The following is a 12208-nucleotide window of genomic DNA, read 5'->3' as shown; positions in this document are numbered from 1 at the left end:
GGGGGGGGGGGGCTGTCACTACCGGTTCCTGCTAAATTGCGCATGCATCCTTCGTCTCCGCTGATCACATAATCGCCATGTGCGGTGACCCTTTAACTCCCAGCGGCGGCCCGTTTCTTTCCCGCAGTGGAAATTGGGCAGCGCCCTGTGAGGCTGCCAAGGGCAATGTCGGCACTACCCTCGCGGAATGCGAGCTATGCTGCACTTTGCTCGCGGGTGGTGAAATTTAAAGGGGAGGGCCATTTTGCACTGCCCTCCAATGTAATTGTCCAGCCTTGGTGTCGATTTTCGCGGGGTTCATGCCGCGATCGTGCAGCCCGGCACTCCGTTTCGGTGCCGGGCTGTGACCACAGCACCCCGCATCCCTGGTGGCCTAGTGTAGGCCTCTGAAAACCCTGCAGAGCTCACAGCTTTCCCTCCCCTTTAACGGAAGCGGAGGGCCCTTGGGGCGAAGAGGCCGTGTAGTGCTCCAACTTTCACCCGGGTAGCGCCCCCGAGCCGGCCCTGACAGGAAGTGGAGCACCTGACATTGCGCACCACTTCCTCTTGGGGGCGGTAAGCCTATTTTCGATTCTGGGGCGGGACTTCCAGCCTCGCAAATGTTACTGCCCCCAAACAGGATGATACGCAATTTCGGCCCCCAGGACATTTTTTTTTTTATATTCGTTCCGTGGTGTGGGTGTTGCTTGCAAGGTCAGCATTTATTACCCATCCCTAATTGCCCTTGAGAAGATGGTGGTGAGCTGCCTTCTTGAACCACTGCAGTCCGTGAGGTGAAGGTACTCCCATAGTGCTGCTAGGGAGGGAATTCCTTGATTTTGACCCAGCGACGATGAAGGAACGGCAGTGGAAAGTGTGTGACTTGGAGGGGAATGTGGAGGTGATGGTGTTCCCATGTGCCTGCTGCCCTTGTCCTTCGAGGTGGTCATGATCGTGGGTTTGGGAGGTGCTGCCGAAGAAGCCTTGGCGAGTTGCTACACTGTATCTTGTAGATGGTATACACTGGAGCCACGGTGCGCTGGTGGTGGAGGGAATGCATGTTGAAGGTGATGGATGGGATGCCAATCAAGCGGGCTGCTTTGTCCTGAATGGTGTCGAGCTTCTTGAGTGTTGTTGGAGTTGCACTCATCTAGGCAAATGGAGAGTATTCCATCACACTCCTGACTTGTGCCTTGTAGATGGTGGAAAGGCTTTGGGGAGTCAGGAGGTGAGACACTCGCCGCTAAATACCCAGGCTCTGGCCTGCTCTTGTTGCCACGGGAGTTATGTGGCTGGTCCAGTTAAGTTTCTGGTCAATGGTGACTCCCAGGATGTTGATGGTGAGGGATTTGGCGATGGTAATGTTTTTGAATATCAAGGGGAGATTGTTAGACTCTCACTTGTTGGAAATGGTCATTGCCTGGCACTTATTATTTGCCACTTATTCGCCTAAGCCTGAATGTTGTTCATGTCTTGCTGCATGCGGGCATGGACTGCCTCATTTTCTGAGAAGTGCGAATGGAACTGAACACTGTGCAATCATCAGCGAACATGCACAAAATCTCGCATTCAATTTCCTCTCGGGGGCGGGACCAGTGCGCTATTTTCCAGCGCTTTGCGTAGCGGCGCATAGCGCTGGTGGGAACACAGAACCCTCCCCTTCCATTAAAGGGGCTGGCACACTGGGGACTCTGTATTAGGGAGAAGGGGCCACCATTAGACTACGAGGGAATGGGGTGCTGTGGCAGCTGCCTGACACAGAAGCAGAGTGCTGGGCTACAACATCGCAGCACGGACCCCGCGATATGAAGATTTGAAGGCCGTGAGCGATAAATCGGCCATTGTTACAATTTTCAGCACTGCACCTCAAAGAATCACCTCCCCTTTAATTTTCCACCTGCGAGTGGCCTAAAGCATTGAGATGCTGCAAACACTGACAAGCACTGCACAAAGGCGCACGGCTGCACCCAGGCATTCCCATGATTCCCTCCAGATGCTTATGGAGGGAATCACAGCACGCAGGGAGGTTCTCTTCCCTTCCTATGGGTGGAAGAGACTTCCCCAGGACACCAAAACAGCCTGGTTACACATTGTACAGGAGGGCACAAGCAGGGATGTCATCAGGAGGACCAGGCTGCAGTGGCACAAACCTTTCAATGATCTCAGTGAATCTTGAAATGTTACTGCAAAGCTACACTTGACCTCATCCTGCTGTGCCACTCATCAAATCCCCATCACTCTGCCTTCCCTACTCGATCCCTGCATATCCTTACTCACACCAACTTACCTTGCACCTCCACCCATCCCTCTATCTACATTATCACATCCCCATCTCACTAGCCACCCCTCACACTCACCCTCATCCTTGTCCAATCATACCAACTAACAACACACAAGGCTAGGCACTTACCGGTAGGTGTTTTCACCAATGCTGACGTAAAGTTTCTGCTAACGTTGTTGTCAAACATTAAAATCTATATTTTCAACACTTTGCCTTCTTGGAGAGATCTGTGTGCACCTTTGGAAGTGGTTTAGTGAGTTGTAGTGAATGGTGAGACATAACAGTAACCCCCCCTCCAATGGTAATGACATAAAGGTAGCCCCCCCCCCCCCCAATGGTGATGAATGTGAAAGGAATGGCTTGGGCATTGCAGGAATACTTTATGGTCTTGGTGTGGGGTGGTGCCAACCTGGCGCATCATGTGGCAGCCAAGTTATACAGCGTCAGGTGAAATAAATCTGGCCATGGTGAGGCGATCCCTGGCATTCCGGGCAGCAATGTGGTCAGGTGCTGATGCCCTGCGTCCTGTGCAGCATCAGGTGATTGCAGAGAAAGCTGGTGTTGTTGGTGATGCTGGTGTGCCTAGTGATGTTGGTGTTGAGGCTGATGGTAGTGGGATTCTGAGGACCAAGGTGAGATTTTTTTCAAGGGCAGTGATGCTGATGGAATAAATGGCAGGTGAAGTTGAGATGACAGAAGCGATCTGTCAATGGTGAGAGAGGTTGGTTCGGGGAGGTGACATTGGATAGAGTGTTCACGGCAAACCTGCATAAAGCTGAAAGTGTATTCCAAATCTTGAAGGCATCAGCTTCTTTGATTGGAAATTGAACAGCTGTGAAATGGTAGCTTTTATATCACTTCTGTAGCTGTCAACTAGTGAAACCAATACTGAGTTGTTGAGAACCAGACACACGTAGCTGGCGTGATACCTGAGAGTCATGAACCTTGCAAATAACTTGGGAAAATCATTTGGACCTGGTAAAATGCTGCTGTCTTAACTAGCACAATTGCCTGATACATCACTTAGTGCCAGGTCTGCAAACCGCAGCCAGACCTGGCACTTTGGATATTCACATGGAGGCGGGTTCAGAGCGGACTTCGGCCCCTTGTCAATCACCGCCATTTTGACAGCGGGCCTACCGCCAAACTAGCACTCGCAGGGCTGGGAAGATTCTGGCCGATATCTCTGTCAATTTTTATCCTGTTCCTGTTTTACATTATCGTACAAAATAAAAAACCTTCTCCGTGGAGGCTGTCAGTTCTTCGGCTATATTCTCTTTGTTTCCTTTGTCCATTTGTTTCAAGGTGAATTGCTTTGCATTGAGACAATCTTTAATTTTATTTTGAGGGTTGGCTGTGTTGTGATGGACCTTTCATATCTGTATTTTAAATATCTTTCATTGGAGGAATGTGGCTTCATACATAGTGACATCTTTCCTTTTCGTTTTATTTTACTGATGAGCTTACTGTCTGAGTTAGGTTTGGTTTATCTCTTGTACTGATATTTTTGCATTGGCCGCGATTTCCCCTACCTGGACGGGTTGGTAGTGGACCCCGAGCCCATTGCTGCCTTCATCCTGCTGTAAAAAAATATTTTTTTTATCATAATAGGGCTTGTTGAGCCCATCCTGCGTGTTACCCGGCTGAATGAAAAGGTGGGGGTCTGGTGACGTCAGTGCTGACACGTTTGGTGCCGGTATATTTAAAGGGGCCATGACCCCATTTGATCTCACCTCTGATTTGGACAGTTTGGAGTACTGATAGTGCTTGTTTGTGCGCAAGGTGACTTCTCAGCGGCAGAGGGCTGCTCTTCACTTCTGCGATGATTCCCTCCATGTGCTTGTGGAGGGAGTCAGAGCACGCAGAGAGGCTCTCTTCCCTGCCAGTGGGCAGAGAGACCGTCCCAGGAGACAGGGGCAGCCTGGCTGCAGATAGCGCAAGAGGTGAGGAGCAGGTCAGAGGTGATGTGGACCAGGGTGCAGTGCCGCAAGTGCTTCAATGAGCTTCTAAGATCAGGAAAAGTGAGTACAAAGCCACACTTATCTTCATGCCGCTGTGCCTTTCATCACATCCTCATCACTCTGCCTTCTCAACCCTACTCCTGCAAATCCATACTCACACCAACATCCCTTGCACCTTCACCCCTCCCTCTCTCTATCTACATTATCACACCCCATCTTACTAAGCAACCCTCACACTGACCCTCATCCTAATTCAATCATATCAACTAACAACACAAGGAGGCTATTTGGCATTTCCAGCCCATTCCATCATAGACTCCCTCTAAAGATCTAGCCCATCCATTCCTTATACTCATTCCATCAGTCTCACTCAACCTTCTCATCTTTCCCTACTTGCAGGAAAAGATAGCCCACAACATGAGGGAGAGGGAGAGAACGGGAGACGGCCCTCAATCGATGGCAATACTGACCAGTGCAGAGGAAGGTAAATGAGCATCTATGGAGGATACAAACTAGAGGCTCATAGACATACTTTCTAGGAGGGATATCAGTGCAGATGTGGATCCTCATTGCCTCACTGATGTGCAGCAAGGTGCTCTCCAGCTCCTTGCCAGCAGAGATGTGCGGGTGGTCCATGAGAGGGATGATGGTGGGCGTGGACATAGAAACATAGAAACATAGAAAATAGGTGCAGGAGTAGGCCATTCGGCCCTTCGAGCCTGCAATAAGATATGGCTGATCATTCCCTCAGTACCCCTTTCCTGCTTTCTCTCCATACCCCTTAATCCCCTTAGCTTTAAGGGCCATATCTAACTCCCTCTTGAATATATCCAATGAACTGGCATCAACAACTCTCTGCGGCAGGGAATTCAACAGGTTAACAACTCTCTGAGTGAAGAAGTTTCTCTTCATCTCAGTCCAAAATGGCCTACCCCTTATCCTAAGACTGTGTCCCCTGGTTCTGGACTTCCCCAACATCGGGAACATTCTACCCGAATCTAACCTGTCCCATCCCGTCCCGTTAGAAACTTATATGTTTCTATGAGATCCCCTCTCATCCTTCTAAACTCCAATGTATAAAGGCCCAGTTGATCCAGTCTCTCCTCATATGGGGGTCCTGCCATCCCGGGAATCAGTCTGGTGAACCTTCGCTGCACTCCTTCAATAGCAAGAACGTCCTTCCTCAGATTAGGAGAAGAAAACTGAACACAATATTCCAGGTGAGGTCTCACCAAGGCCCTGTACAACTGCAGTAAGACCTCCCTGCTCCTATACTCAAATCCCCTAGCTATGAAGGCCAACATGCCATTTGCCGCCTTCACCGCCTGCTGGACCTGCATGCCAACTTTCAATGACTGATGAACCATGACACCCAGGTCTCGTTGCACTTCCCCTTTTCCTAATCTGCCGCCATTCAGATAATAGTCTGCCTTTGCATTTTTGCCCCCAAAATGGATAACCTCACATTTATCCACTACTGCATCTGCCATGCATTTGCCCACTCACCTAACCTGTCCAAGTCACCCTGCAGCCCCCTCACAGCTCACACTGCCACCCAGTTTAGTATCATCTGCAAACTTGGAGATATTACACTCAATTCCTTCATCCAAATCATTGATGTATATTGTAAGGAGCTGGGGTCCCAGCACTGAACCCTGCGGCACTCCACTAGTCACTGCCTGCCATTCTGAAAAGGACCCGTTTATCCCAACTCTCTGCTAACCAGTTCTCTATCCACATCAGTATATTACCCCCAATACCATGTGCTTTGATTTTGCACACCAATCTCTTGTTGGGACCTTGTCAAAAGCCTTTTGAAAGTCCAAATACACCACATCCACTGGTTCTCCCTTGTCCACTCTACTAGTTACATCCTCAAAAAATTCCAGAAGATTTGTCAAGCATGATTTCCCCTTCATAAATCCATGCTGACTTGGACCGATCCTGTCACTGCTTTCCAAATGCACTGCTACTTAATCCTTAATAATTGATTCCAACATTTTCCCCATTACTGATGTCAGGCTAACCGGTCTATAATTACCCGCTTTCTCTCTCCCTCCCTTTTTAAAAAGTGGTGTTACATTAGCTACCCTCCAGTCCATAGCAACTGATCCAGAGGCGATAGACTGTTGGAAAATGATCACCAATGCATCCACTATTTCTAGGGCCACTTCCTTAAGTACTCTGGGATGCAGACTGTCAGGCCCCGGGGATTTATCGGCCTTCAATCCCATCAATTTCCCTAACACAATTTCCCGCCGAATAAGGATATCCTTCAGTTCCTCCTTCTCACTAGACGCTCGGTCCCCTCGTACTTCCGAAAGGTTATTTGTGTCTTCCTTCGTGAAGACAAAACCATAGTATTTGTTCAATTGGTCTGCCATTTCTTTGTTCCTCATTATAAATTCACCTGAATCCGACTGCAAAGGCCCTACATTTGTCTTCACCAATTGTTTTCTCTTCACATATTTATAGAAGCTTTTGCAGTCAGTTTTTATGTTCCCGGCAAGCTTCTTCTCGTACTCTATTTTCCCCCTCTTATTTAAACCCTTTGTCCTCCTCTGCTGAATTCTAAATTTCTCCCAGTTCTCAGGTTTGTTGCTTTTTCTGGCCAATTTATATGCCTCTTCGTTGGATTTAACACTATCCTTAATTTCCCTTGTTAGCCACGGTTGAGCCACCTTCCCCATTTTATTTTTACTCCAGACAGGGATGTACAAGTGCTGAAGTTCATCCATGTAATCTTTAAATGTTTGCCATTGCTTATCCACCGTCAACCCTTTAAGTATCATTTGCCAGTCTATTCTAGCCAATTCATGCCTCAAACCATCGAAGTTACCCTTCCTTAAGTTCAGGACCCTAGTTTCTGAATTAACTGTGTCACTCTCCATCTTAACAAAGAATTCTATCATATTATGATCACTCTTCCCCAAGGGGCCTCGCACAACTAGATTGCTAATTAGTCCTTTCTCATTACACATCACCCAGTCTAGGATGGCCAGCTCCCTAGTTGGTTCCTCGACATATTGGTCTAGAAAACCATCCCTAATACACTCCAGGAAATCCTCCTCCATCGCATTGCTACAGTTTGGTTAGCCTAATCAATATGTAAATTAAAGTCACCCATGATAACAGCTGTACCTTTATTGCATGCATTCCTAATTTCTTGTTTGATGCTGTCCCCAACCTTACTACTAATGTTTGGTGGTCTGTACACAACTCCCACTAGCGTTTTCTGCCCCTTGGTATTCCGTAGCTCCGCCCATACCGATTCCACATCATCCAAGCTAATGTCCTTCCTTACTATTGCATTCATTTTCTCTTTAACCAGCAATGCCACCCCGCCTTCTTTTCCTTTCTGTCCATCCTTCCTAAATGTTGAATACCCCTGGATGTTGAGTTCCCAGCCTTGGTCACCCTGGAGCCATGTCTCCGTGATGCCAATTACATCATACCCGTTAACTGCTATCTGCGCAGTTAATTCGTCAACCTTATTCCGAATACTCCTCACATTGAGGCACAGAGCCTTCAGGCTTGTCTTTCTAACACACTTTGCCTTTTTAGAATGTTGGTGTAATGTGGCCCTTTTTGCTTTTTGCTTTGGGTTTCTCTGCCCTCCAATTTTACTTTTCTTCCTTCTATCTATTGCATCTGCCCCCTTTCTACTTCCCTCTGTCTCCCTGCATAGGTTCCCATCCCCCTGCCATATTAGTTTAACTCCTCCCCAACAGCACAAGTGGGGACTTCTCTCCAAGTGCTCACACTTCTCCCCCCGCCCCACCCCCCAACCAACCCATCGGCCAGAGCCCCAGAAGCCTCCCATCAGCCATGGCCGAGTCTGCCCCTGCACAGTTGCAGGAGGAGCAGACTTTGGCTGGGCCATCAGAGGCTCCAAAACCCAGAGGACGACTGCCAAAGGGGTCGGAGCAGGCACAGCAGGGAGGTAAGGAGGCTGCCTCTACCTCTGCTGAAGCTACAGGGGTAGCACAATGTAGAAGCACACAAAAGCGAAAGAAGCCACACAAGAAGAGTCACAAGGGTAGTCACTAGGGTGTTTTCTTAAATGCATTTTTCAATTTTACATTCAATTCATTTCTTGTGTTAAATTATTTACTTTGAAAACTTTGCAGTCCGTGATAAATATGCATGCACAATTTGAAGTGGCAGAGTGAACAGTCAGAGCTGATTTAAGCTCCAGCAATTTTGGTAACAGTGAAAAGAATGGATTGGTCATTGTAGGGATGCTTTATGGTGTTGCTGTGGTGTGATGGCAATGCATGTATCAGCCACATGGCTGTGCTGTGTAAAGTTAACTAAATCTGGACATGATGAGGCCATTCCTGGCCTCACGGGCAGCACTGTGGTCATGTAATGGTGGCATTTCAACCATCGGCTTCTCCAGGTCTTCATCCTCGTCTTCCACCTCATGCTGCTCCTCCTCCTCCTCCTCTAAAGAGACTGTGCGCTCCAAGCCTTTTTCCTTATGCAGCGCTAATCCTTGCTGCTGCACTCTGTTGTGCAGTGTGCAGCAGACCACGATTCTGGAGACATTGGCTGGTGTGTACTGAAGGGATTCTCCAGATTTGTCCAGGCGTCTGAAGTGTATTTTGAGCAACACTATTGTCTGCGCTATGACTTCTGGTAGAGATGTGGCTTTCATTATAATGTTCCTCAGCCTCATTTGTTGGCCTCTTCAAAGGTACCAAGAGCCATGTATTCAATCGTTGGTCTCATCTCCGAGCAGCCAGGCGGTAAGTCTGTTTGGAGGTGTGTTGAGCTAAGAAACGGTGGACTGAAATAGTCATGGCAGCTGCCAGAGAACTTGGCGCACACATGCATGATGATCTTCCTATGGTTGCAGATGAGCTGCACATTGAGGGATTGGAAGTCCTTGTGGTTGACAAAGACTGCTGGGTTCTGATGGGGTGCCCTGATGGCCACATGTGTGGAGTCGATGTCGCCCTGCACCCTTGGGAACCCAGCCAGACCTGCAAAGTCAAGCGCCGCTCAGTAACATTGGCTTTATCAATGGAAAAGTTGATATAATTGGAGGACTTATCAAAGAGGGCAGCGGTGACCTGTGTGATGCATCTGTGGGCAGCCGACTGTGAGATGCCACAAATGTCTGCTGCAGATCCCTGGAAGGAGCCTGAGACGAAGAAGTTGAGGGTGGTGGTGACTTTGACAGCTACTGGTAAGGGGTGTCCACCGTTCCTCTGGGCAGCAGGTCTTGCTCCAGCAAGCTATAAATGTCTGCAAAGACCTGGCGCAATAACCTGAGCCTCACTTGTCAGTTCTGCTCAGTCATGTTGAGGAAGCACATCCTCTGCCTGTATACCCTATAATGGGGTATCGCCTCCGGCGCAGTCCAGCCTGCGTTGATGCCCTCTGCCCTGTGCCGCATCAGGTGGTTGAGGAGAAGGTTGATGTTCTTGTTGTTGGTGCTGCTGGTGTGCCTGCTTCTGCTGGTGTTATGGCTGAACGTCGTCACATTCTGTGGACCAAGGTGAGACAGTATAAACCATACCCATTCTGATGTAATAGATGGCAGGTGAACTTGAGATCTGCCAATGGTGAGAGAGTTTGTTCCAATGAGGTGACAGTGGATAGAGTTTTCTCCAAACACTTGCAACCTGCATAAAGCTCCAAATACAGTAAGCAACAGCTTCTGTGCTTGCAAAGTGAACAACTGGGAGATGGGAGCTTTTACAGCACATTTGCAGCTGTCAAGTAATGAGATGATTCAATGGCCATTCAACTCCCGCCCTGCTTACCTGATGTGATCCCCGAGCTGCGTGGACCCTGTGGGCGACCTTGCTGTGATGGCGAGCACAAAATAGTTCTTAATGGTTTGTTAACAAGATCATAATGACCTGAATTGCCTCCCCTGCCGCTGTGTGTCGGGTCTGCTCTGTGTTGACAGACCCAACATTTGGAAAAGGTGAGTGGCAGTGGGTTGACAGTGGGCCCCAAACGCCTGTCAAAAAAAACATTTTCTCACCCGACCCACCATCGAACATGCCCGCTGACCCCCCCCGGAAAATTCCTCTCAATGTTTCTGTTACCTTTCAGTACTATTTATAGAAATTATTTTAAGATGGGGGATTACGTTTTTCTTCCCGTTCATTTGCTCTGAATTTATGAGACTTTCACTGTACTTCTCTCTTTGTAAGTTATATTTTGGGTTTTGTTATTGTGAGTTTTGAAGTTTGTGTATTTCAGTCGTGTTTTGTAAGTGAATGGATTATTTTTTGAGAGTTTCCTTTGTGTGCAGGGATGCCTTGAGCTTTTAAAGTGAGGCAAGATTTCATAAGTACTGAACATTGGCATCCCTTCAGTGGCCTTACAATAGTGTCTTAACGAGCTTTTTACAGGAAACCATACAGATTATAAAGTCATTACATGCTTTGCATCATAGCAGAGCCAAATATCATTGCTTTTCTCATTTGAATGCTAGCTGCACAGACATAACACAGAGGTAGGTATCTTGGGTTGGCTTTGGTTTATGTCAAAGATATCCTGTAGTGCTAACCCGAGCTTAGCATTACAACTTCCAGACTGGACTAACGAAAGACTTTGAATTACTGTGCTCAGAAGCTCATGGAGATATGTTGCACAAAGGAAGAGCCTGCAGTAAAAATAACTAGGCCTAGAAATTCGGATGTGTAGAGCCCATTGTTTGGGTGCTATGGGTGCCAAATTGGGACCTAAATGGTGCCGAGCAGCACACGCACACGTCTGGTGCAGGCTGCACCGGATGCCGTCTTGGTGAGGGCGGTACGGCAGCCATTAGGAGCGTGTACTAGAAGTACGGTAAATTGGCAGGTCGTGACGTCAATCAATGTGCAACGCTGGTTTGACACCAGCGCTGCCATTTTCACCATCATTGCTGGTCTTAATTAACCTTGCACAGCTGAACATGTGTTCAGCAGCAGGAAGGACCCCCCCCCCCAGCAGCGTTATTTAAGGGGATTGTCAACAACTTTCAGGTAACTTGCTTTTTGATTTCGACTGGCTCTGTGTCAGTTTGTGGAACTGTTTGGAGCTTCGTAGAGTTATTTAAAGTTGGTGAGGTGACAGGGAGTGGTGATGCAAGTGGAGAAGGCCTTGGTTCTGACTTCAAGGGTTCTGCTCAGACCACTTGCTCCCAGTCTAGTTGTCATCATCCTTGGCTTGCAGCATGACAGGGAGATGGAGCAGAGGCAGCAAAGAAGTGGTCAAGCTGCTCGCAGAGGGAGTAGAAGAGGGGGAGCAAGGCTCTGAGCAGGTGGCCTTACCCACCAAGGGTCTTCCAAGAGCAATTCTCTTACCTCAACCTGAGCCAGGAGCAGTGTATGAGCCGTCTGCACTTTACAAAGGAGGTGCTCACAGAACTCTGCCACCTCTTGCAACCAGACCTGCAGCCTCACACCAGGGCAACGACAGCACTGCCAGTGGCTGTGAAGGTGATCATGGCCCTGAATTTCTTTGCATCGAGATCCTTCCAGGCGGAAGCGGGCGACATCTGGAACCCCTCGCAGTTAGCTATCCACTGCTGCATAAGAGAGGGACAGATGCTCTTCATGTCAGGAGAGGGGACTTCATTGTCTTCTGTCTGACCAGAGAGAAGTAGACAAAGTGTACACGTGGCTTTGTCGGGATAGCGGACTTCCCCTTGATGCAGGGCGCCATCAACTGCATGCATGTTGCTTTGTGGGACCGTATATAAATGCTGAGATGTACCACAACCACAAAAGCTCAACACGCTGCATGTACAGTTGGTGTGTGACCATGCTCAGCACATCATGGTGTTGAATGCCTAGTGTCCTGGCAGCAGTCATGATGCTGTTATTCTGCGCCAGTCCGTTGCTCCCTCAGACTCGAAGCCATCAAGATAAACCAGAGCGTGGCTACTGGGAAACAAGGACTATCTTTTGACCACCTGGCTCATGACTACACTCCTCAACCCAACCACACGTGGGCAGCATGCGTACGACGAGAGCCATGC

The 12208-nt window shown here is 48.5% G+C and overlaps 1 long non-coding RNA gene across 1 annotated transcript in view; it reads right to left on the bottom strand.

Moving 5' to 3' along the window:
- LOC139275765 (uncharacterized) overlaps nucleotides 1-3853 on the bottom strand; it is a 75180-nt gene extending 71327 nt beyond the window's left edge. Inside the window, exon 1 of the long non-coding RNA XR_011595753.1 lies at nucleotides 3793-3853. This is a non-coding gene — a long non-coding RNA (uncharacterized lncRNA). The remainder of the gene's footprint in view (nucleotides 1-3792) is intronic.
- Nucleotides 3854-12208: the final 8355 nt, after the last annotated feature.

This window comes from Pristiophorus japonicus, chromosome 11, assembly GCF_044704955.1.
Source record: "Pristiophorus japonicus isolate sPriJap1 chromosome 11, sPriJap1.hap1, whole genome shotgun sequence".
In the NCBI taxonomy this organism is placed as follows: Eukaryota; Metazoa; Chordata; class Chondrichthyes; family Pristiophoridae; genus Pristiophorus; species Pristiophorus japonicus.
The sequence above is the reverse complement of the archived record's forward strand: the minus strand, read 5'-3'. Positions and strand labels throughout refer to the sequence as shown.